General features: G+C 38.9%; 1 long non-coding RNA gene across 1 annotated transcript; it reads left to right on the top strand.

Moving 5' to 3' along the window:
* Window positions 1-3,938: 3,938 nt before the first annotated feature.
* On the top strand, window positions 3,939-23,155 carry LOC146004751 (uncharacterized). Its single transcript, XR_014443962.1, has 3 exons — window positions 3,939-4,069; window positions 5,136-5,226; window positions 23,040-23,155. It is a non-coding gene; the product is annotated as an uncharacterized LOC146004751 (long non-coding RNA).
* Window positions 23,156-24,270: the final 1,115 nt, after the last annotated feature.

Genomic DNA, 24,270 nt, shown 5'->3' with positions numbered 1-24,270 from the left:
TACGTGAGAAAAAGTATGAATAGAACCTATGCTCGGAAATCGAAAATGGCGACCGGAAGTGGGGTTATCTTGGAAACGGTAAGACTTAGGAAAAATCTGTTTGGGGATTCATCATTTACACCTATACGTGAGTAAAATATGAATAGAACCTATGCTCGGAAATCCAAAATGGCGACCGGAAGTGGGGTTATCTTGGAAACGGTAAGACTTAGGAAAAATCTGTTTGGGGATTCATCATATACACCTATACGTGAGAAAAAGTATGAATAGAACCTATGCTCGGAAATCGTAAATGGCGACCGGAAGAGGGGATATCTTGGAAACGGTAAGACTTAGGAAAAATCTGTTTGGGGATTCATCATGTACACCTATACGTGAGAAAAAGTATGAATAGAACCTATGATCGGAAATCCAAAATGGCGACCGGAAGTGGGGTTATCTTGGAAACGGTAAGACTTAGGAAAAATCTGTTTGGGGATTCATCATGTACACCTATACGTGAGAAAAAGTATGGATAGAACCTATGCTCGGAAATCGAAAATGGCGACCGGAAGTGGGGTTATCTTGGAAACGGTAAGACTTAGGAAAAATCTGTTTGGGGATTCATCATGTACACCTATACGTGAGTAACATATGAATAGAACCTATGCTCGGAAATCGAAAATGGCGACCGGAAGTGGGGTTATCTTGGAAACGGTAAGACTTAGGAAAAATCTGTTTGGGGATTTATCATGTACACCTATACGTGAGTAAAAAATGAGTATAACCTATGCTCGGAAATCCAAAATGGCGACCGGAAGTGGGGTTATCTTGGAAACGGTAAGACTTAGGAAAAATCTGTTTGGGGATTCATGATGTACACCTATACGTGAGTATAATATGAATAGAACCTATGCTCGGAAATCCAAAAAGGCGACCGGAAGTGGGGTTATCTTGGAAACGGTAAGACTTAGGAAAAATCTGTTTGGGGGTCACCGAGCTATATTTCGAGCAATAAAGTACAACAATTCACCCTAAGACAAGTGCTTAAAATAACAGCATAGCCTTTCACAAGAGAAGAGGGGAAGAGAACATTACAACAACTCACCCCTAAGGCAAGTGTCTAAAACAAGAGCGTAGCTTTTTACGATGTATATTTTTGAGGGGCCATGGCTTTATATGCTGTATACTGACAAACATGTCAAAGATTACGCTAACTCAGGAAAAGCTATTATTATTATTCAATACTGTTAACCAGTAGTGAAGGGGGTGTGGGGAATGGGGTGTGGGGTTAAATTAAGTCGTAAAAAAGCTAAACTGATTCACCACTTTCATAAAGGGTAGGGTTAAGAATTAAGGAGAAGGGGTATAGGATTGGGGTTGGGGGTATGGCGTTGAGGGTTAAATTAGCTCGTAAAAGGCTACGCCGATTCACCATTTTCGCATTGCCTTACACACTTTTTCGTTAAGGTAGCATAAAATTCACCATTTTCGGTTGCTGAACTGTCTATTTTGCACTACTAGTCAACGATCGAACCAACATCGAGATCGTTTGCGAGTTCCACGTCGCGCTGCACGAGGATACCGTGTGCAGCATCATCCTGGTCGCCGAGAAGTCCTTCATCCATGACATGAAGAACAAGATGGTGACGGAACAGTTTTAAAATTCGTAAAAAATTTGCCACATATTAAAAAAAATCAACACATTTTTTAGGTTATATAAAATATGTGAAAACTTTAAAATACTGAAATATTAAAACAAACGCGGAGTCCAATGTAAGTTCGTTCGGTGCGTAAAAGATCGCAAATAAAAAAAATGATAGGTTAAGTTATATCACTGAAGATCGTAAAAAAATCGGAAGAAAAAAAAGGATAGGTTAAGTTATATCACGTAAGATCGTGATATACCTACAAGTAGGAGGTGGAAAAAAAAAGAAGTGCATTGAAAATTGTACTAAAACATCGCTAAACGCTAAAACATCGACAAAAAATTGTCAAAATATGTTAAAAACTGATATTCAATTGATAAAGAAAGATTTGATTTGATTTAGTTTATTTTACTTCGCGTCTTGTGCCTCTTGGCTAATTTGCGAAGATGGGGATGAGTGATGAAATGATGAAATTGATGAATGGACATTCACAAACAACCAAGCCCGACCGGGATTCGAACCCGTGACCCTTGGCGTCGCAGCGCGATGTGCTAACCACTCGGCCACAGGGTCGGGCGATAAAGAAAGAGAATACCTACAAAGTACTATTTTGAAACAACAAGTAAGAAAAAAGGATAGGTTAAGTTATATCACGTAAGATCATGGCATACCTACCAAGTATGAGGTGGGAAAAATGGGAAATTGTGCTAAAACATCGCTAAGCGCTAAAACATCAACAAAAAATTGTCAAAATATGTCAAAAACTGATATTCAATTGATAAAAAAAGAGACTAAAAGAGCATACCTACTAAGTATTATTTTGAAATAATACTTTTACACTACTGTGACCTCCGGCAATGTGGACGTGTACTACAACCTTAATGAGTTCATAGCTCGCAGACCCATGTTCGTCAATAACACATCGAAGAGAAGGCAGGTGGTTTTTAACGATCTCACCAACATCAAAATTGTGTGCGAGTTCCATGACGCCTGGCCTGCCGATATTCTATGCAGCGTTATCCTTATTCCAGAGAAAACTTTTGTGTATGATGTCAAGAATGAGAGAGTGACTGAACAAATTTAGATACAAGAAAAAAATCGGATAATTCTATAAAAATTACACTGACCTTAGATCCAAACATTCTTCACACATTAAAAAAAATCACTATGCTATAGAAATTTATGGCAATACTGAGTAGTGCCAAATTCTATTTGTAGGTTAGCTTCACCTGTGAAATATCTTATGGTAAAATTTTTGTGGAGTAATTAGGCAACACTGCGTGCCCCCACTGTGGTCCCCTCCAAAAACAAGTAGGGGCATTGAACCAATTCCACGACATACATCGTGAAAAGTGCAGACGGTTCACACATTTTAATAAATACATCGTAGCCGTTTACTCTGAGGGCCCCCACCTACAAAAATAATCAGACCCCCCCAAATACATCGTAGACGTTTACGTTGAGGTCCCCACCTACAAAAAAGGGCCCCAAAATAAGATTAAGCAAAAAAAGTAGGGCTAGAAGATCGTCAAATGCAATAAAATCCATAAAAAAATTATCAAAATCATCAAAATATGTCACAACTGAGGTTAAATATCAGGCCCACCTACAAGGATAACATAGAAACAACCATTTTTACACTTTGTAGGATATTTTAACCCGTAAAAGGTTGTAAAAAAGTGAATAGGTTAAGTTATATCACGTATGATCATGGCATACCTACAAAGAAGAGATTCCAAAAATGAGATTTAGCAAACAAATAGGGCTAGAACATCGTCGAACGCTTTAAAATCCATAAAAAATCAACGAAATGATCAAAATATGTCACAACTAATGCTAAATACTAGGTATACCTACAAGGAGGGCCGTGGAAACAATACCTTTCCACTACTTCAACCCTATCGATGACGGTGCCATGCTTTCTAACTTCCTCCTGCGAGAACAGGTACGGCACAAAATTATCTACAAGTCTTAAATTTGCCTTGGCAAGGAATGCTTCGCCGTTGTCTCTCTTCACAACATCAAACTTGATATACAAATCAGCTCTGTGAGGGTGAATCAAGCCGTCCCCGACGTCATCGTCGAATTTTATCACTTGATTCGCTTCATTACATACTCTGTAGTGTCAAGACAAGTAGCTTTTCTAAGCAGAAATAATATCCATGGGCTGAACAATCTTCGAAAGATTTGATTTTGTTCGATCGAAGGATAATACGTAATCAATTTATTGTAATTAATTGTAAATTAAATTAAAATATTGTTTGTATTAGCAGATTTAAATGACACGGTATTATTTTCTCAATTGCAGGTAGTCAGTGAACCAAGGGTGGTAGTGTATCAATTCTACAAGTTTGAAACAAGAACTCCACACCAAATTACCCCTGAGAACTGAATTTGGCCTTTTATTTCGTCACTAATTCTGCCTTGACTCCTCAGAAGAAGTAAGTAAATACTTCTCAGTATATTAAGTTCACCGACAAGTATAAATACTAATAATACTAATTATGAATCATAATATTTTCCTTGAAATGTATATGTCAGTCCTACTCTGTAATTTGATTTTTATGGATCACATTTGAAAATTCGTTGTTACTGCTTGGATGCCATCAGTTAATATTACTTGCATACACTCAGCTCACTATATATATTTTAAGTTAAACATCTGATTCTAACACTTCGCATTAATGGGGGAGGTGGTTAGTTGAAATGTATGAGAAATTAATCTGTAAATTTGAATACTTTAAAATAATTACGTTTCATATTTTATCAATTCCTCTTATTAAAATTACTGTTTTGCAGAATCATTTTCCCCACTATTGTTATATTAATAATAATAAATTTGATTTTCCGTTTCTGGAGTTGCGAAAAAGTAAATTTGCTAAGTTGAATAATCCTCTGATATTGTAAGGAAATTGGGAGTTATTGAAATACAACACTACATCTTGAGCATTTGCAGTGTAATATTGTTACATCCAGCGACATCCACCGTTCATTTCTGTAGGGAAATTTGTTGTGGGGTAAATTACAATTTTGTAGTTCACGATTTATTATTATGCAAGAACTGTAGCAAATGGTTGGACGAGTAATATACTGTATTTGACTAATTACTGGTAATTATTATTTTAATTCTTTTGTGTTGTTAAAGTGTTAAGGTATATTTTTTATTTTGGAAACATTAATGAAAGCTGTATTTATACTATTTTATGTGTATTTAGTGCTGTATTAATCTTGGTGTATGTAAGCCTCATGTGTCGCAATAGGTACGAATGGTGGTGCTGAGTAGGGTAATGGAAACATTAACTGGTTTATATAAGCGAGTTACTTGGAGAAGCGTGTGAACTAACAACATGTGCGTTTTCTCTGCTTTTTCCTTTTTCTGGAATTTAACTGCTAAAATTATTTTTAAGAGACCTGTGCTAAGATCAATACATACAATCCCACATACTTCCCTATATTCTAGATTACTCGTATTTTCCTTGAGTTCTAATTTCAAAATATTTATTTCAGCTTAAGCGAATCAAACCCTGAGTTAAGACAATTCGATATGAGTAACCACCCGTTAATTCTTGGATTCTCCTTCCCTCCTAAATACCTACGGGTAAGTCAGAGTCAGGTACATAATATTTTATTATTTACGAGGATTTTATGATATAAAATGTAATGAATTTTAATGTAATAAAATAATATGTAATTTTAAAATATGCATCGTAACTGAATTTTTTGTCTGAAAAGTATGTAACGCATGCAGTGAATTATTCTCATTGGGAAGACAAATTTAGAACTCGGGTGTAAAACCTGGAAAGTTACATTTCTGAGTTAATTAAGAAAGAAAGTTATTAGAATATATACTGTAGATAAATTGTTCTCGTGTTGTGTTTACCTACAGTACTTCACAAGGTTTCTATGAGTCCAATGGAATTTGTATGACATGGCAACTTCACTCGAAAATTGAAAAATGGAACGTTTTACTTTGTAATTCAAAATGTCACTTACCATATTTTACACCCGAGCTCTTGAAATATAATAAAAATGTAACGCCATCAATCAAGAAAATTACTATACTTTGTCTCGGCTAACTGTGGAACAGGCAAACGAAATCAAGTCTCTGAGCAAGTAGTGATGCGAGACGGCTCCACCAAAGAACACGTGACAGGAACGGAATTACGTGGAGTGGGGGAAAGCTACTGCCTTCCCATCAGTGTCTACTGCCTCGCTCTGACCAATAGATTCCCTCGCTTTTTTGACGCTGTGCGAGGTCTTGCTCCACAGTTAGCTGGAACAGGGTATATATTACTTGCGTCACCAAACAGACGACGTTAGAAGTGTACGAACTGAACCTTCCATTTAGTATAATTGCCAACCTCACTTCCTCGTAGCACACTGCCGGCCCCAGTGGCAGAGTGGTTATCACATCGCGCTATGACGTGAGGCCCCGGGTTCGAATCCCTGCCTGGGCATGGATGTTTGTGAGTGTCCATTCATTAATCTAATCACGACTTCACATCCAAATTTTTCGCAAATTAGTAAAACTAGCACAAAGCAACTGAATCAATCAGTCACTCACGTAACACACACTGGACTGAATTCTGCAGACTAACAATGCTCTGGCATTTGAATGTACGGCCAGTATAATTTTCGTAGAAGTGTTTGAGTTGTCTTGTGTTTTGTCATTTTGTGTGCTCAGTGCAACTATACAGCCTCAGCTTTTAACAAAAGTCAGAATATTTTAATATTTTAGTTGTACGACATTACTTAGGTAAGTGGCTGGAGCCCGTATACCGCGACGGGTACAAAAAAACCTAAGTGCTGACGTTGCAAGTTTTATACCCAAATTAATCACATAGACGAAGTTGAAATACGCGTAGGTCACTAAATGAATGCATTTTACACTTATCGATTTAGCTGTAATCAAAAGAATGCTTTTTTTAATATATATCCTCAGTAGGTGGGTAACTACGGCGACTGTAACAGGCCTCAAATGTGACTACCCTGGACCCTGTTTTGACCTTCAGGCTGATTTTACTAGCTTCTGTGACCAAATGCAAGCGAATCGCCCGGTTTAAAAAGACCATCAACTCACCCCGGACTCGGGGCGAGGCCCAAACTCTATATGTCAGGTAGGGGTCCTAGCTGTAGTCTTTTATGACGGTTTTTAATCGTGGGCCCGTCTTATGTTCGGGGACAACATCCTCGGTACGAATCTTGCTTTTGGTACGAGAGACCCAGAGTCTATATGTCGTGAAGGAAGGAGGGGTCCTAGCTGTAGCCTTTGATGATGATCTTTAATCGTGGGCCGTTCTTATGTACAGGGATAACATATTCGGTACGATTCTTGCTTTTGGTGCGGGGGCCCAGACTTTACATTTTACAATGGAAGATGACGGGGAGGGGCCCTAGCTGTAGCCTACTACTATGATGTTTTCTAATCGTGGCGGCCCCTACTTATGTTCGGAGGGCAGATCTATGTAATATTACAAGACGAGGTTTTGTTCAGGATTTTGGTAAATTTCTCGTATCGGACAAACGGATTTCTTCAAATTTACAGGAGAAAGTACTTACCGAATGCAGTTTCTTTATACTTGTGGAAGTTCGGGGATGTGTTTTCACGCATCGTTCATTGAATTTTGCCGGTTAATCATATTTTTTACGATATAAATGTGTGACCGTTGCACGAGAGCTCTTGCATCGTTGCACGAGAGCTCTTGCATCCATTTACTTCCAGGTGGATGTAGCCTGTGCGTGATGACGTAATCCGGGCCAGTGTTTCCAAACATGCGTTTATGTAACTGGTCACACGTTTAAATTTGAACGTGATCAACGTGTTGAAAATGACGTGTGCAGGATGCGTGGTACAATTGAAAGGGGTTGAAGATGTTGTGGATTTTGTACTACAGCATGGTATTGTGAAAGGAGAAATGGACTGTCAGAAATGTGGTAGCACATGTAAGCTGCACATTTTACGTACAGGTAAATGGAAATTTATCTGTACGAAGCGAGTGGCAGGACGTGGTAGAATGACGCGGAAAAGAGTTCCCTGTGGTTTCACTTGTTCTGCAAGATTAGGAACTTTTGTAGGACAAACTAAACTAAGTGTTGAGAAAATCGTACACTTTTGTGTACTGTGGCTCCTTCTGCCAAACCCAAGGCTAGCTCTCGTTCAATTTGAACTTAAAATTTCTAATCAGGCGTTTGTGGACTGGTCAAACCACTGTAGGCACGAAGACTGGGTAATCGAAAATTCAAGACCAATCGGAGGACATGGAATTATTGTCGAAATTGATGAAGCTAAGTTCGGCAAGACAAAGAAATGCGTTAATAGGAGAGGACGTCCAATTGAAGGACAATGGGTCTTTGGAGGAATAGAAAAGGTTACCATCAACGCTTCTTCATGTTTCCTGTAGAAAACCGAAACGAAGAAACTTTGCTAAATATAATACGACAATTCATACTTCCCGGAACAACTATCATGTCAGATTGTTGGAGGGCATACATAAACTTACAGGGAGCAGGCAACAGACATCTAAGAGTTAACCATAGCGTGGAATTTGTCGACACACCAGCAAGCGGACGTGTTCATCAAGAAAACTTGCAAAGAATGCAGGGTGATGAAGTTCCAGTACACTCTCAAAACATAGAACGCGTATGGCGCAATATCCGTCGGTCCATGTCAACTTTTGTACGAAGAAAATATTTGTTCTCCGGCTATTTATCGGAGTACATCTTCAAGACCAACTTCGGACTAGACAGTCGAGTGCACGAATTTTTTATGCAAGCAGGTGTTATCAATTACATATAGTTCAGAAGTTTTTATTCCCTTACTTATTGTTCATATCAAGTGTTTTCATATAAGACAGTTGACGTACATGTAGTTCAAAAGTGTTTTTTCCATTTTTAGTGTTAATATTAAGTGTTTCCACAAAAGAAAGTTGCAAATGGTAATTTGTATTTCACTAACCTGTTATCATATTAGCTAACAATTACATGTAGTTCAAAATAGAATATACGTTACGGTAACGTGGATTACTTATTTTCCTTTACATAGATTACTTTTTTTCCTTTATACGCGCTATTATGGAGTGCTAATGGAACCTAACCTAACAGGCCTAACCTAACCTAGTACGCATACCTCGTCCCCGCGATGGTCCGTGGGGCTATCGTGAATTTTTGGGCCAAAAGTTCACGATAGCCCCACGGAACATCACGGGGACGAGGTATGCCTACTAGGTTAGGTTATGCCTGTTAGGTTAGGTTCCATTAGCACTTCTTTCGTTCAATTTAGCATATACAAAATAATGTATATTTCTTACATTAACGAGTACTTACTGTTGATCCTTATTTCCCACAAACCATCCACGGGTAGCACCAAAAACCATTGACGTTAGCCCAAAAATTCACGATAGCCCCACGGACCATCACGGGGACGAGGTATGCCTACTAGGTTAGGTTAGGCCTGTTAGGTTAGGTTCCATTAGCACTTCTTTCGTTCAATTTAGCATATACGGACAAGATTGGCTTCTAGCAGTAGGAATAGCGTGTATTGTGCTCCCGTGCAGAAAGCAAATGGCGGCAGCTGCAATAGCTCCTCGGAAATAGATTTTCGTAGAAAACAACATGCATTCGCATTAAAATGGATCAAAACTTCATTCCCGAACACGTTTCCGACATTCGGACAACATCGGCTTTTAGCAGCAGCAATAGAGTGTATTGTGCTCTCCTGCAGAAAGCTAATGGCGGCAGCAGCAATAGCTCGTCGGAAATAGATTTTAGTAGAAAACAACATGCATTCGCATTAAAATGGATCAAAACTACATTCCAGAACACGTTTCCGACATTCCTCCTCACCGGTAAATAATGAGCAATTGTGCCGATCTTACACTAGGTGGGGTGGAAACATTTCATATGGACTACGGTGGTGAAACTGTCACGGCCATTTCCCGTGTTACGGAAGGGAAGAAGCAAGCAAGAAAAATTACTCGATATGTCGCAAATATAGCTATTTTCGGTGAAATAAGCGAAATGTCACCTTCAGCAATGTTCGTCAATGCAGAATACGTAAGTACGAATATCGAAATAAAAAAAATTAAGAAATTTCAGCTGTTTGTCCGATACGAGGAATTTACCAGGATTTTTTTATTGTGTGCTCCTTTGCCCAAGTGCAGAAGAAGAAAATATAAAGCTTATTACAGATTGAGTAAACTTCTTGTCGGTGATGGTTGCTTTAGATTTACTCGAGGATAAAATTCAAAAGGGATGTACTTGAATTTGTTTGCTTATAACTTAATTTTTGTTAATAAAAATTAAAAATATGCACTTACCATTATTGGATTCGCAATAAAGATGTTCGATCACCCGCTCGTTCTTGACGTCGTATGCGAATGTCTTCTCCGTGATGAGGATAACGCTGCACAGGGTGTCGACGGGCAGGGTGTCGTTTAACTTGCACACAATCTTGATGTTGGTGCGATCGTTGAACTTCACCTGCTTCCTCTTCAATGTGTTGATGAAGAACATGGGTCTGCGAGCTATGAACTCGTTGGGGGTGTAGTACACTCCTATTTTGAAGTTTGTCACTCTCTTGTACGCCGCGTGCGCCTAGTATAAGTAGTGTAATCTTATCGTTTCAAAATAACACTTTGTAGGTATCTCTTTTTTTATCAATCGAATATCAGTTTTTGACATATTTTGACAATTGTTTGTCGATGTTTTAGCGTTCAGCGATGTTTTAGTACAAATTTTCACTGCACCACTTTTTTCCCCACTCACACTTGGTAGGTATATCACGATATTACTTGATATAAATTAACCTATCTTTTTTTCTTACGATTTTTTAATTTTTTTAAGATTCCTAAGTGATATAACTTAACCTATCATTTTTTTTATTTTCGCACCGAACTAACTTACATTGGACTCTGTTTGTTTTAATATTTCAGAATTTTAAGGTTTTCACAAATTTTATATAACCTAAAATGTGTTGGATGTTGATTTTTTTTAGTATGTGGCAATTTTTTTATGAATTTCAAAACTAATCCGTCACCCTTTCGTTCTTCACGTCGTACGCGAAGGACTTCTCGGCGACCAGAATGACGCTGCACACGGTGTCCTCGGGCAGTGCGTCATGGAACTCGCACACGACCTTGATGTTGGTGCGATCGTTGACCAACACCTGCTTCCGCTTCGTCGTGTTGATGACGAACATCGGCCTTTGTACTTTGAATTCGCTGGGCGTGTAGTACATGTCCACGCTTCCCTCGGTCACGCGCTTGTAAGCCGTGTAAGCTTCGTAAAGTTTGAGGTAATCATCTTTGGTCATGTCGAGGTTGTAATTCTCGCGCGGGAACACTTCGTTCCTGCCACTCTTGAGATAAACGTTTTTGATCTTGCAGTCGTCGAATTCGCAAACAGATTTTTCCTAAGTCTTACCGTTTCCAAGATAACCCCATTTCCGGTCGCCATTTTGGATTTCCGATCATAGGTTCTATTCATACTTTTTCTCACGTATAGGTGTACATGATGAATCACCAAACAGATTTTTCCTAAGTCCTACCGTTTCCAAGATAACCCCACTTTCGGTCGCCATTTTGGATTTCCAATCATAGGTTCTATTCATACTTTTTCTCATGTATAGGTGTACATGATGAATCACCAAACAGATTTTCCTAAGTCTTACCGTTTCCAAGATAACCCCACTTCCGGTCGCCATTTTGGATTCCCGAACATAGGTTCTATTCATATTTTACTCACGTATAGGCGTACGTGATGAATCCGCAAACAGATTTTTCCTAAGTCTTACCGTTTCCAAGATAACCCCACTTCCGGTCGCCATTTTGGATTTCCGAGCATAGGTTCTATTCATACTTTTTCTCACGTATAGGTGTACATGATGAACCCGCAAACAGATTTTTTCTAAGTCTTACCGTTTCCAAGATAACCTCACTTCCGGTCGCCATTTTGGATTTCCGAGCACAGGTTCTATTCATATTTTACTCACATATAGGCGTACATGATGAATCCGCAAACAGATTCTTGCTAAGTGTTACCGTTTCCAAGATAACCCCACTTCCGTTCGCCATTTTGTATTTCCGAACATAGCTTCTATTCATACTTTTTCTCACGTATAGGTGTACATGATGAATCCGGAAACAGATTTTTTCTAAGTCTTACCGTTTCCTAGATAACCTCAATTACGGTCGCCATTTTTTATTTCCGAGCACAGGTTCTATTCATATTTTACTCACATATAGGCGTACATGATGAATCCGCAAACAGATTCTTGCTAAGACTTACCGTTTCCAAGATAACCCCACTTCCGGTCGCCATTTTGGATTTCCGAACATAGGTTCTATTCATTCTTTTTCTCACGTATAGGTGTACATGATGAATCCGCAAACAGATTTTTCCTAAGTCTTACTGTTTCCAAGATAACCCCACTTCCGGTCGCCATTTTGGATTTCCGAACATAGGTTAGTAGTACAGTAAATATGCCTTTGACCACAAACCTGATTTTCTGACCCCACAACCGCCAAATCCTCAAAAACTCACTTTCTCTCCACGTTCCGCGCCTCATTTATTGCGCTGACGATGTTTCACAGCGAAGAAAAGCAGTGATGAGTGAAATGTACTTTCTCATCCTCTCATCCTTGAAGGATGAATGCACCTTATCGTAATTTTCCAAGTCCGGGGATCATGTTTATATATCGTGACCTTTGTAAACCTTTCGGGGAAACGATGTGCCACACACGCGCGCGCGCGCCTGTATTGTGATGCAAGCAAACAAACAAATAATAATTGTTCTTTTAGGATTCCTGGCCCCTATAACCCCGCCAGGAATGTGTGGTGTCCAACCCAAAAAAAAGATTCTAACGGCTGCGGTTAGATAACCACACCTCTGTAGAGTTTCACGTGTTTTATTTTCTCAAAGGTCCTATGGGACACCTCTTTTTGTCAAAAATTCGAGATATTTGCAATTTAACGCAGGACTTAGAAAATTTTCGATTGATGAAAAAAAAATGGTTCCATGACGACCTATGATTATTTTGGTATGGGTGGACAGAGGACACCGATACTCGACCGACGAACTAAACCCGACTTCTCTACGACTATTCGTTCAAAAGTTACGAGTGATCAAAGTTTTTGGGAGGGGTTGGGCTAACTTCTTACCCCTTGACCCCAGGACCACCAAAACTTAGTATTCGTATTCTACACCTCCAAAATCGACAGGGGGCATCTAACGATGCCGTATGGGGGTGTTTTTCGATATATTTTTTCGATAACTCTTACCATTTTCGAGATATTTGCAATTTAAGATTTTTTTAACGCTGTGGACTTAAAAAAAATTCGATTGATGAATAATTTGGTTCCATGACGACCTATGTTCATTTTGGTATGGGAGGACAGAGGAAACCTTGACTCGACCAACACACTAAACCCGACCTCTCTACGCGTACTCTACATCACTAAAAAAAAATCGACAAGAGGAGATTTTTCGATAACTCTCACTGTTTCCAAGGTACTTAGGTTTTTGATAGACGACAACGACGGAGTCATCAATGAGTAAACATCTGAACTCGGTGAACACAAGTCAACTTTTTTCAGTACGTCAATATATTTTTTTTCTTATTCCTTAGTGAATGGGTTAGGTGACTTGCAACGACGAAGGCCTTCTAGCAACACGTATAAATAATATACCTGAAAATTGTATCGCTATATACTAGATTTTTTGTTTTGTGTGATCTGAGAAAGCAATGGTATTCACCACCAGTTTCAATCGTAAAAAATGATAAAACTGAATGTGTTACTTGTGGGAAGCTAATCTCAAGAAACAATTTATCGGTACACAGGGCAAGATGTAACGAAACAGATTCGAGAATTAATCGTTCGTTACCTTCTAAGCCTTGTGCTCGATGCGGAAAGATGATCAGTATTGCACATTTAAGTAAACACCTCAAAATTTGCAAACCATCGACCGGACAAGAAACATTGAAAAGGAAAATCGATAATTCAGGAACCGAAGCTTCCACTTCCAAGCAAGTTAAATTATCCGATGAACGAAAACCAATTAGATCTGCATTCAACCGTCATATTCAGGATTTCTCATTTACTTCGGAACCAGGCTGCGGCATTCTTAGTTTCTTGCGTGAAACGAAAACATCCGTGATAAATATTCTAAAAAATAAATTGGAAAATAATTCCATAAAAGTATACGTTGATCTATTTTCCGAATACGAAAAAGTCGATGGTACAACAAGTATTTTTTATCATCGTACAAAAAACCAGGCTCTTCATTTGGTGGATGTCGGTAATTTGGACGAATTTTATTCTGATCTTTCAAATGAACTGGTTAAGAAACACGACGATTTCGAGGCTAAAGGGTCGGGATGGTCTCTGTGTGGAAGTCCTCACACGTTAACTGTTTACGTGAACCAATTCTCGCCTCTTCGCGCATCCAGCTACGTTCCTCTTCCACCGAACATTCAACACAAGAGGGCTGTGTTAAATATACAGAACAGCGGTAACAAGTGTTTTCTTTGGTGTATATTGGCTGCACTGCATCCTGTTTATTGCAAAAATAATCCACAGTGGGTTGGACATTACAAACAATACGAGTCCGAGTTTGAAAGTGTAATGTCTGGCATCGAATACCCGGTGACATTGTCGGATATAACAAAGTTTGAAAATCGTGCAGGAAAACGCATCGCTATTAATGTATATTCCTTCACGTCAGATAAATATCTCGTGCATCCCGTCAGGATAAGCGATATCGACGATGACGATGCTCGTGTGATTAATCTTCTTCTAATTTCAAACGAGGATGTTCATCACTACACGCTAATTCGTTCACTATCACGCTTGGTCAGAAGTCAATCAACCAAATATGCACACCACATCGAAGTTTGCCCAAGGTGTTTGACCACGTTCGACGATAAAAAACAAGTCGATTATCGAAATTACACCGGACGTCAGATTGCTATCGAGAAACTTGCCGAACATAAAATTTACTGCGGTGACAACAGACCGACTCGCATGTTGATACCGAAATCAAAAGACGTCGACGAATTTAGGATGCATAAGGCATTTTTGGAGCATCCCGCAATCATCATTGCTGATTTTGAGTCTTTTCTCAAACCGTTGTCGTACTGCGAACCAGACCCCGAACTTTCTTCCACAACACCGTATCAGTTGCACGAAGCCTCGAGTTTCGGATATGTTGTCGTGCGACAGGATAGGATAGAAGAACCGTATGTTTACCGAGGACCAGACGTAATCAAACATTTTTTTGAAAAGATGGTTGAAGAGGTTGAGACCATTGGCAGCCTCTTACGCGAATGGAAACCAATGCTTCCATTATCCAGCGATGAACTTCAATCTCACAATAACATTGAAACGTGTCCGGTGTGCGATCAACGTTTCACCGACGAGAGCCGGAAAGTATTTCACCATAATCACTTCACCGGAAACTACATCGGTGGAATCTGTAACACGTGTAATCTAAAGATCCAAAAACCTACGTTTGTCCCCATATACCTTCATAATGGCAGCGGTTACGACTTCCATCTCTTAATTCGGAATCTTGGATATGATAGACAAAAAATAAATATTCTAGCAGAGAATGAAGAAAGGTACATCAGTGTCAGCAAGCGAGTATTGATTCCGGGAACAAACGAAACTGTGGAGATGAGATTTTTAGATTCTTACAGATTTTTATCTGCCAGCCTGGACGCTCTTGCCAGCAAACTTTCGGCTGAACAATTCAAAATTACAAAATCTAGTTTTCCCAACGTAGACATAGAAATGATTAGACGTAAAGGGATTTATCCTTACGAATATGTTAGTGATAATTCTAAAGTTAACGACGACACTCTTCCACCTCAAAAATAATTTTACAGTCGACTCAGAGAGAAAGGAATCACGGACGATGAATACGAACACGCGCAACGGATGTGGGACAAATTAGGATGTAGGACACTCGGCGATTATCACGATGCCTACTTAAAACTGGACGTGACAATACTCGCGGATGTTTTTCAAGCATTCAGGAAAACGTCGGCGAATATTTACAAATTAGATCCTGCATATTTTCACGGTCTCTCGGGCTTAGCGTGGTCTGCCATGTTATTACAGACAAAAATAAAACTCGAATTGATACCGGACGTGGACATGTTATATTTTATCGAGAGGGGGATACGAGGTGGAATGGTGCAATGCGTACAGAGACATGCAAAAGCAAATAACGTTCACATGACAGAAGAATACGATCCTAACGAACAATCGAAATACATATTTTATGTGGATGCAAATAATTTATACGGACATGCTATGATACAAAAACTTCCTTACGGCGGGTTCGAATGGGTGGATACTACTTCCATTAACATTAATAATTTCAACGACTGTGGATTTGGCTTGTTTATAGAGGTGGACCTCGAATTCCCCGACCATCTACACGATTACTTCAAAGATCTACCTCCTGCACCCGAACTAAAATGTTCGCCTGATTCAAATCAACGTAAGCTTCTGTTAACATGGGATAGGAAAGAGAGATACGTTCTCCATTACAAAAAACTTCAATTCTTAATTGAGAAGGGAGTTCAAGTAATAAATGTGAGAAGAATAATGAAATTCAAACATTCCGAGTGGTTAAAACCTTACATTGAAAAAAATACGTATCATAGAACACGCGCCACGTCAGATTTAGATAAGGATTTTTTTAAACTCATGAATAATGCTGTTTACGGAAAAACAATGGTGAATGTCAGGAATAAGACTAAGCAGATAGGAAGGAAGAGAGAATGCTAGTGAGAAAATGGAAATAGGAAAAGGAAATAGAAAAGAAAGGTGAAGAGGACACAATTAATTGGAATGGGGGACTGATGATAAACAAAGAATGGAAGAAAGTGGTAGAGAGAGTGGAGAGGACAAGAGAGAAAGAGGAGAGAAGAAGTTAGAAGAATGAAGGAAATAGAGCGTGAGATATAGAGTCCAACCACATTCATTTTCACGTGAAAATAAAGTTGACAAGGGAAAGTCACCTGCTAGAATTTTCCAGAACAACTTTCTAATAGTCTGGAGGGGAGTATTTTTAAATATATGTCGTCGTTTTCTTGTACCTTGTTACATTCGTAATTGGTACATAGTCTGAAGAAGACGTTGCTAGAAGGTTGAAACGTTACGTTTAGTTTATGTTTTATAATAAAATAAATTTCTACCTTGGTCAGCATATTGAGTTTTTTCATTATTCAACGTACAGCGATTTGAATGCTAACATAATTGAACGATTCAACAGAACAATCAAGAATCATATGTGGAAGCAGTTTAGTTTGCATGGTAACTATAAGTGGGTAACAATTTTATCTGATCTTATTCATAATTACAATAACTCTATACATAGAACCATATATATGAAACTACACTGTTAAGGCGCCGAGCAAACTTCTCCCCCTTTTTATTTCCCTCCGCTTTTAACTCGAGGAAATCCAGGTACATCAAGAACCAAAAGTTCTTCCTATTTGCTCCTTCGCAAAGCCTCCCTCGTTACCAGTCCTATGTTTCTATCGTCGTGTTCGTCGCAGAGAAAGAACACGTTCCTGTTATTGCTCATCACTCAAGGGAGCTCCGGCCATTCAGAACGGCCGGCACAAACCTTTCCCCCCTTTCCCCTCTTTCCCCCCGACTGAGATCAAAACTCCAGCAGAGTTGAAAGATGTCTTTAGCTAGACTCATCGAGTTCATGTTTTATGCTGAATTGCACTTTCCTCGCAGAAATCATCGTCGAGGCCACTTCGGTGCTCAGTTTCTACTCCAGATTCGAGTTACCGGAAGAAACATATCCAATTTCAGTCTCCGAGAGAGAGAATTTGATGACACCTTTCTTTTCGTCAAGTGTCGGGATGGATGCGGAATTTGTTGTAGATGAACTTTACACTCAGGTGGCTTCGACACTGGAATTCCTCGCCTCAAACCGAGGTGTTAATAAGCGCCTCTTCAAGGGCGCTTATTTATGAGATTTTTTTCTCTTTCCTTCAGAATTTTCAAAAGTTTCCCGAATGAAATTAATTACTTCTTGCAGATTAATTTCATGTTAATCTTCGTAAAGTAGGTAATAGCGAGTAACTGTGTTTATATTTTAATCTCCCACACGTCACAGACTTTAGTTGAAGTAATATCATACGAAAGGAACGTGATTCTCAGGTTATTTGTAGGGTTGAGGAAATCGTCGCACAACTTCAACCCGACTAATTGTGACTGCCCATGCCAAATCCTATAACTTTTCTCCCGGCCGGGCGTGATGATGTTTCGTTTACGGTTCCGTTTCATTTTTTTTCCTGAGGCGACCATAAAAAGTAGTATTTTTTTGTTTACCTGATTAGGCTAAAACTCAAAAGACTAGATTTAGACGCCTGCAGTTGTCATTGGTCAAGTGTAATCTCTTACGCGGCGAGTATTTATGCTAAGTGACAAAGAAAATACACGGCGGGCTATAGCATGACGTAGAGTAGTTTTTTCCTCTTTTCCGTTTAACGCAATGCCTTATATATTTCTTTCCTTTATTCTCAGAACCGTAAATTTACTTCACAGATAGCCAAAAAATGTTTTCTTAATAAATAACCCAGATTAGTTTCAGTTTTGAATTTACATTTTACATAGGAGAGACAAATGCGACCCGCCTTATTTTGCCGACGGTTTCATACCGGTCAAGGCAAACACCTAGGGTCACACCCGGGATGTTTATGGTTTGCTTTGAGCAATTTTAATTTGATTTTTTTGTTAGTATTCTATACCGTTTTTTTCATTTTTCTCAGTTTATTTTGATCAATTGATTTTTGATGATGCAATTATCCACACTCGTAGAGCTTTAGATACAGAAATAGCTATTCGAGCAATTTCTCCACTTTTAATACCTCTGTGAATTTTTCAAATGTAATTCTTCCTGATTGGACTGACTTTCGACTGGCCATGGAGAAATTGAATCAGTCAATCGCGAACGAACCAAAATTTCATTAAATATTTTGTCCCATTTTCCCGTTACTGTTATCCTATTACTAATTTGGAACTTCATTTTAACTGTTTATTTATGCTATACGTCAGGGGTATGCAAGCGCAAACCAACATTGACTAGTGAGCGTTAACAATGCGTCACTATGTCGCCTTTATTTATTCATCCATTTTATTATGTATCTTTCGTAATTAATGATCTTAACGTCATTGGAGCCATGTCATCTACTCTTTTATTATATCTTAATGATCCCGAATCTACTTGTGGCTAGGTCCGTTTTAACATTTGTGACGTTACCATAATTTTGGGTTAATTATTTTTTTTCGTCAGTTCCTTATTTTTTACAATGCTTTGGCATTTCTGACATGATATTAATGGATTTCGTCGGGTTACTTTTCTGATACCAGGGGATATATTTTATACCATCTACATATTACTTTTATATATTTATCATAATTTAATCCTAGATATTTTCCTTTATTTTATTGTACATTGATCTTGTGCCAACAAAGTGCATTTATTGCCTTGTCATAACTTCAGTTTATTTTGCATATTTTGTGAGAAGCCAGGGGCTATATAATTTAGTCAATATATACATATATTACTTTTGATGAAGTCATATTTTCATTTTAATGGTGTTCCAGTGTTAAGGCGTCAAACGACATTTTCCGCCTTTTATTTTTAGCCTTCATTCAAATTTTGTTTTATAATTTATATCACTTATTGGGCAGTTTATTTTTTTTTAGTTTATTTATCTCTAGTCATGATTTTCACTTGCTTATGAAAGACGATTACTTTACACATTTTTTTTATATATTTTAAATATTGACTGACTGAGAGTAATGTAGTCTTTCCAATGTCCTACCTGTTTCCTATCCTGTTCGGAAATTCCACGAGTTCAAGGAATTTTGAAAGTAGTCCAGCGACTTTTTTTGAGGCCGGAAGAAGGACGTATTCCTGAAGGGTTTGGAGCTCAACAGCCTCCTTTGGATTCCAGCGGTGTATGTCACTGGTGTGAGAGCTGAAATCGCCAGGGATTTCCACCTGAAGACGCCCCTGCTGCTGTTATGCACCTATCCCCTTTTTGGTCGTCTCCGCCCCTGTCTAAGAACTATCACCAATTGGGACCAGCGTAGCAGCAACTAAAATTCTATCCCAAGTGACATCCCGGGATCGGAACATCGTCAGAAACATCAGAAGAAATTTCATCTTACAGAGCAACCCCCTCCCACGACTTTAACCCCCTTAAGAAGAAGCATGAGCATTTTTCATGTACATCGTCCCCTTTTGCTCTGTAAGGCCAGGCAGTGTACTTCACGACATATTTGAACTTTCCTGGTACAGTGAACGACCCAAATGTGTTGAAACCCCCTGTGGATCAGCAACCTGCCAGGCCACCTGTGAACAGTTTCTTCCTACCAGTGGCCATGTTTAGTGTTCCCCTTCCTGGGGTGACCGAGGCATCGCAACCCCCGGACACTTCGCATACTGTATGCAACGGCACGGTACACCTCCGTTTCCGTATGCACCCAGCGTACGAAATGTGTCGCCATACGATGTGTGCCGGAAATATGGAATGGCGTCTGCTGTGAACTTTCGGGGCCTATCATAACGCCCCCTCCCCCAGTGTTCGCCATTGGACAACGCATATTTCAGGGATTGCAAACGCTACTTGGAGTGGCTCTCCATGGACTACTCTGTGTTCGCCCGCCCCACTGTCAATGTGCTTTCATCGGCTGAACAGTATTCCTGAACGTTCCAAACCGGGATTCGAACCCGGTCCCCTAGTGCAATTGTGATCGGTCCAGGACAGTGCATCTCCCGGAACAATGCTTCATACGCTTGGAGTCTGGGGTTTGCGTGTGTCTGGATTGTCCTGCCTTCTGATTGCGCAGGTCATAGTGTGCACGCATAGTGTGCTACGAACGTCAATAGCAAGTGAAAATTTATTCTTCATTTATAGTCTTCTCTTCGTGTGGTTGCTGATAGCCCATACTGCTTGTGTTGTTTCCTTTATTGGCTTCATTGCATCCATGTCAATGCCGCGCAGTCTAGTGGAGATTGGTGTTTACCACGGTCTTTTTTTGCTCTCGCCTCGAACGATGAATTTGACGAGGCGGAAGACTGCGAGCATACGGCCTCAAGGTTACGTTCGGCGCTTAGATAGCAGTTGTTCACATGCCATTACCAATCTCTCCGAGTTGTTATGCGAAACGCAGAAGCCATTCGCATGTCTCAGATTACGATCCAGTGTGATGAACTTTCCCCTGACTCCGCGGACCTGCGAACAACACTTGCTATCGCATGTTGATATACCGTCAGCATCTCTCATTACGAAAGACTCTTCCAGCTTGTGGCTAATGAAAACAAAAGACTTTATTTCAGCAGTCAAGCTTTGAGCTTAATTCTGTTCCATTTAATTTTCGGGGAATGATCTCCGACATTTATTTTATTTTATTTTATGTAACCTTTTTCATGTAATAAAATACCTTTTACATTTTGGTGAATGGCAGAAGGTTCAATTTAAACTTTTAATGATTACAATTTTAATTTTTGAAATTGTCTCGCAAGAGGGGTGTCATAGCATACCAGTTCGATTAAGAAATATTGACCCTGGCAGACCTTGTCAGCTCCTGCTCAGAAATGTGTAGGGTAAGCCTTTCACAGGAAATGGTAAGAACACTGGCCTTTGGCAAGAGGTGACGAGAGGAAAAGCGAGGGTTTAAATATGTGCGCATGAGAGCGACACGAGGTCTTTTTATCTGGAATCATCGGAGAAGCAGGAGCTACTGGTCTTATTTCTAAACCGAACATGGTAAGCTAGTCTACACTCCTTATCTGCCATTCGCATTGCTCACTTCAGTCTAAACCGAATCATGAGCCTATTTTAATGATAAGTTAGATATTTGTACCTGCCCGTTCAGGGCTGTCTCTACCATCAATAGTACTAATTGGGAGGGGCAAGTTACATCCCTATTTAAGATCCCCGCGTTCATGTTGGAACGCTACGATCTATAGGCTTGCGAGCGCCGAAAGCTGTACAGTCAACCTCTAGAAGAAGAGAAAAACATTAGCACTTACTTCGCTATTCCGTGAGTTAAGCGATACCAAAATTCCATGTAATGAGCTATGTTGTCAGCTCTCTACCAAATGAAAGAATATTCCCATAGGCGAAGATAAATTTAAATACGATTGTAGGTGAAAATGAAAATAACAAATTTCATTAGTTTAAATTTCTTGGTACAGGTTCAGATTTTTAAGAAGAGTTCTTAGAGAAGTTGTCCGTGTCTTATTTTTCGACATTGTCACTTTTCTTCGCAGCAAACTTGTTCCACCTGTCCAGAACGTTGCGTTGTCGTGATGTGACAGAACTTCTTTCAGAGAAGTTCCCGGTGTTTCAAAGGAATCGCGTGCATTGCACTGTATGAAGCACTAGTCGCTGTGTTACCTTTTTCCTGCAAGTTCACAAACACAGGGCCATTAATATCTCAAAATATGATCAAGATGATTTTCTCAGCGGAGGCTTGTGTCTTGAATGCATTGGAATGTTAAAACAAATCGAGACTCTAGGAAACTTATTGAAATGGAAATCTCATGTCCAGTGCGTATTGTGGTATATTTTTCATAATTCGTTGGAATCGGCCCTGGTGCCCACCCAGCGTTGAATGACATGGGTATCTGGAGGAAACCTGGGTAAAGGCGGTCAGAGGCGTTATGCTGATCACATCACCCCCAATCACTTCCGGATGAAGAAAGTGTGTTGCGTTACCCCCCACACCCCCTATATGCCTTCATGTTGTGTTTCTAAGCACAGGGGAGCACTTTACCATTTTTTAATGATTCTAATTCTATACTGCCTAATTACATGCCTAATTTACAGTGTATATTATCATATCTTAGTATTTATGAATCCACCCCCTTAATTTAAAGGTTAGATTTGACTTATGAAAACTAATTTTGGTTCGTAATATACCTTAAGTTGTTTTAAAGATCCCTCTTGATAGCAATATTTGTTTATATTCATTGTAATTTTGAATGAAAATAATTGTTTCATGATTCACACTGATGAAATATAGTGTTCAATCAGTGAATTGTGTTAAAATTATTGGTCTAGACTGTCTAAGATTTATTTTACACTACCTTATTACTGAATCTCAAGAACATTAAAACTGTATGTACGAATGATGTTCTATATGTTTTTATTTTATTTGAGGAACATTAGTTACTATTTTAGAATTCAGTATTCATGTGTAATTATATAAAAACATAACGTCAATCACATTCTAAACGTATGGTTTTGAAAGTCTATATTATGCTACAAAGTTACAGCAGCGTATTTCTAGTTGTAATTCTTGTAAACAATCAAACAACCTATCGCATGCAAGAAGAATATTTTACTTACATGTTTTTTTTTCTTCTAGGTATTTTTGAACTCCCCGTTCGAGTATCCTCAGTTAATTAAAATTATTTTGTGTATATGGTGGAGAATGGCGCTGATTTGTTTCTCATGCACTTGACGTTAATCGCAGCAGTCAGCACTCCGTCCATCAGAGATCTAAGCGTTGGGCAGAGGAAATAACTCAGGTAAGATTTGCGTTCGAAGTAGAAAATTTCGAATCAAATAATATTTATGGTATTTAATATACAATTTAATTCAATCAGCTTGCATATTAACTCAAGCTTCTGATATAAAATCAAGGGAGATTGGAATGATTAGAAAATGAAGTGGAAATTAAAGACTCGTGAATTGACATTCATATAATTATTATGCAGGACGATCTCTGTAGCTCAAAGAACAATAATTGAAATCTGCGCAGAGCCCCCTGAAGTGCGGGGTCTCGGGATAGTGCCCGAGTTGCTCCTGTCTACGATCTGCTCTGCTTTTATATTTCTTAATGTGGGAAGTTACTAAATTTTAATTTCAGTTTGATTTTTCATTACAGGCAGATACAAGGAGTGTGATTCTCAAGGTCTGGTATGCTTTGCGGATTTAATGAGTAAGTAAGGTCCAAATAACATTACTTTAAGTTCCTGTATTTATCACAATTAGCCTACATATTTTTATTTACAAGGATTCATTTAAACCTTTTGTAGCTTATTTGATACGTGTGATTAATACGACCACTTCCAGTAATATTAGTATTCAGAACGGAATCAGGTTCACAATGAAAAACACTGAAACAAGAAGAAAATCCTATTCCTCACTCAGTTAGAACATTGACTAAATTTCATCTCTTGATTCATGACAAGTGGCCGCAATGTTTCGGATCCTACTTTGAACTAAACCATATGCCAAGAAAGAATTTGCTTTATTGAAGTTTTTTTGTAAAGTAAACTATTTTCCTTCCGGATGTATGTACCTTTGAACGTTAGTTCTAACTTAGCTCACAAAATGTTATTATAAAATTAGCACGTAATTAGAAGCAGTGTATTTACATATAGCTATAAAAGCTATAGAACTAGTAACACCGAACACTGGACCAATTCCTATTTCCAAGTTCAAACTTAACGCCCATCTAACCTATTTACAAGTTTCTTGTGAATTCCTTAATAGAAGTAAAATACCAACAATGTGCCATGGAAACTTAATGAAAAACAGCTTGATGTTGTCTCGGCTGTTTGAGGTTGATCATTTGCGTCCTCCTTTAATCC

This window comes from Lepisma saccharinum, chromosome 22, assembly GCF_977018435.1.
Source record: "Lepisma saccharinum chromosome 22, izLepSacc3.1, whole genome shotgun sequence".
NCBI lineage: Eukaryota > Metazoa > Arthropoda > Insecta > Zygentoma > Lepismatidae > Lepisma > Lepisma saccharinum.
This window is presented reverse-complemented; position numbering and strand designations above follow the sequence as displayed.